The sequence below is a fragment of the Orycteropus afer genome, unplaced genomic scaffold, assembly GCF_000298275.1.
Source record: "Orycteropus afer afer isolate SDZICR_OR568_19922 unplaced genomic scaffold, OryAfe1.0 scaffold00003, whole genome shotgun sequence".
Classification (NCBI taxonomy): Eukaryota; Metazoa; Chordata; class Mammalia; order Tubulidentata; family Orycteropodidae; genus Orycteropus; species Orycteropus afer.
The window spans coordinates 25,370,496-25,373,875 of NW_006921590.1; the positions used below are offsets into that span (position 1 = coordinate 25,370,496).

At 37.4% G+C, this 3,380-nt stretch overlaps 1 protein-coding gene across 1 annotated transcript in view; it reads left to right on the forward strand.

Moving 5' to 3' along the window:
* Positions 1–3,380, forward strand: part of ATP2C1 (ATPase secretory pathway Ca2+ transporting 1) — a 249,252-nt gene that overhangs the window by 78,068 nt on the left and 167,804 nt on the right. The window lies entirely within an intron of this gene.

Here is a 3,380-nt window from a genome sequence, read left to right on the forward strand (position 1 = left end):
GCAGCTCCAACCGTCTGTGTACTCTCTGTTTTTGTTCAGGTTTTTCCGCTGGTTGGTGCCTAATCCACTTCTGTATAGTTCCTTTCATAGCTCAGGGCTCCAGGATTATCTCCTGTATCTCTGTCAACTGGTTTTTCTTTTCTTTGTTGAAGAGAGTCTGTGTCACTTGTCTGCCTATTCCTCCATCTTACTGGAAGTCCTCTAATCCAATTTTTTACCCAATCATTATTCATAGTAATGAATTTTCTAACCCAAAGTTTTAACAATTTGCTTGTGTTGCAAAACCTCCTTTCTGCCAAGTTGTAATTTCCTCTTAGATATCATCTATCTTGCAAAACACTGCACCAAATTGTAATTCCCCATCTCTATTATCTATCCAACAAACCATCTTTTTGGCATGGGTTCTATATTTTATGTAATATGCTCAATGGGAGTAGTGGTCTTTTCGCTTTACAGTCCAGGGCCAACTTCAGGATACTTTTAAAGCGTTAGGCTATTTCTGTGTTGTGTATCTCCCTAATTTATTATCATAATGGTATTTTTGTGCCTTTTTTTCTCATTTATTTTCACAATAGGAAGCACCATGGAGAGAGATGATTTCTGCAGGGGGCCTGGAAGGACATGGGACAAGTTCAGGCAAAGTTGCAAGCTTTGCAAAAAAAAAAAAAATTGACTTCTAGAAAACAGTGGGGTAGAAATCTCCTAAGTGCAAAACGTACTATTTTGGGGGCTGATGAAATGCAATCTCTCCCAAAGCTCTCTCAGACCCTGGTGTGCAATAGGGTAGAGATAGAAGAATTTCCCATATGAAACTGAGAATTCGTTTAAACGGAAGGAAGGAACATTCACTATTACTGCAAACATGACATGGATCTGATATGGGGCCTACGGAACGTGATATGGAATCTTTCTCATAGTTTGAACTATTTATGACAACCAAGCCATCAGGAAAGTTTTCAAGGTGGGTAGAAGATACTAGCCCTGGGCAATTTAATTTACTTGGCTATTCTAAGGCTTGTTGCTTATACCTGGCTTCCTACCCATCTTGCCTAGGAATCAAGGTGTATTCCTTGATCCCTAAGGTAATGATTGAAGATTGTACTGGAAATTATTGTTCTTTAAGCTTTGGTAGGCAGTGATATGCATGCTAACCAAATCCACAGTACAGGCTCAGTTGAAATTTCCTATATATATGGAAGCTGCCAATTCAACATTGTTATCTTTTCATTTCAAATGGTTAATCGGGCTCAAATTCTGGGTGTATAATTACATCTGCTTTGCACAGTGGTCAATATTTAACATTTCTTGAAATGATTAGGACTTATTTTTGCCTATATCAAGTTGTTCTAGCTAACCTTTTGTGGCTTGAGATGTAGATTCGTTTTTAAATCTTTTAAAATCTTTTTCTTTAGTATTCCCGGTGGTGCACATGATTAATACTTGGCTGCTAGCTGAAAAGTTAGAGGCTCAAGTCCACATATAGGTACCTGGGAAGAAAGACCTGGCACTCTACTTCTGAACAATCAGCTATTGAAAACCCTATGAAGCCCAGTTCTACTCTGACACACATGGGATTGCCATGAAGAAGAGGAACTGACTCAGTGACAACTGTCCCTCCTCCCCAGCTTTTAAGGAAAGAAAGGAGAAACTCAGGTTTAATTTGATTATAGGAGCAAGTAGCAAAGCCAAAGGTGGGATTATGCTTTATTCATTCTACAATAAATATTTGGTTATGATGAATGTTTTTCACATTACCCATGTTATTGTTAGCTGCTGTTGAGCTGATTCCGACTCATAGTGATCCCATACGATTTCTAAGACTGTGACCTTTTGAAATCAGATTGCCAGGCTGTCTTCCAGGGTGCCTCTGGGTGTATTTGAACTGCCAACCTTTGTCTAGTAGTTGAGTGCTTAACAGTTTGTGCCACCCAGGGACTCCTTAGATTACCCATACACAACAAAATGTTTTGGGACCAGAGAGAAATTATGTCAGTTTGGAACTAGACAGAATGGTATCTTCTAAATACCATTTTAATCTCAAAACAAACCTTGGGGTTTATATAATGTGAACTATTGTAAATCTGTTGACTCTGGGATATAAGACTCATACTCACTTTGTTCTTCCTCCTTTCCTTTTTTATCTTAAATTGCACTCCCTTCCTACTTTCACTCTACCCCAGCAGAAAGTAATCTTAATCTTACATACCAAAGACCCCAGATGTCAGGCTCAGAATCTTCTGAATGGGGAAAGTGAGTCATATAAAATAAATACAAATAAAAATGAAATGAGTATAAATTATCTACTTCAATTTCTTCTGCTCAGTTTCATCAAATGTTTCATGTTTAGAATGCTGGCAAGTAAGGAAGAAGCTATGGATTTCTGTGTGCTGATAAAATATTTGTGGAGAACTTGAGGATTTGGGTGCTATTAAAACCAACCAAACATAGGTAGCCCATTCTGATTTTTATTCTTAACAGTTCTAGTACTGTTAAGTTATGAAACCTAGCAATTTTTATAGCAATTCTGACAGGTATTTGTTAGATACACATTTCACATGACCTTTCTTGAAATAAGTCTGTATTTCCCTAAACTTGACACTTCACATGTCCTTTATTCTAACAAGAACAAAAATACTTCCGTTGTTCTGTTGAAGTAGGTTAGCTTATAAAAACATAAGTAAGGTTTTAAAATGTCCAATTAAAAATAAATGACAACTTCTTTTTATAGCAGCTAGATGAAATTCCTTAACTATTAACTATTGGTACTTAAAACAATGTTAAAATAGCCTTTAAAATAAGAGATTAAGGAATGATTTTTCAATGACCTTCCCAAGTTAGTTTTTAACTCTTTAAGGGCCATGTATTCTTTTATCATCCAGGTGTATAAAATCGTTAGCTATCAAATTTGATATTAAAAACAAGATGCCTCATACCCTTGTGGAGTGAAGCACAATATAAAAATGAGAAAATTATGACCATTGTTCCTCAATCCTCTCCATTTGTGATTTATTTCCTCCAAGCAGAGATGCCTGACAAATTGTTCTTATACTGCTCGCATGATCACTTTTTACATTAGATGTATTTAATTTTGAAGGTTAAGTATTCAGAACAAAATGAGAATAAAAAGGATTCTTAGAGCACTGATTTCTAAGGAAGAAATGAGAAGAAACTTGGACAACGGTGTCACTGGGTCATGAGAGGGAGGGTGCAGACTGCCCTGGATGACACCATCAGAGGGGGTGACACCAAGGTGTCTATGTTGTTGTTGTTGTTATGTGCCATCGAGTCGGACCCAACTCATAGCGACCCCTCCTTGGGTTTCTGAGGCAGTATCACTACGGAAGTAGATTGCCCCATCTTCCTTCCAAGGAGTGGCTGGT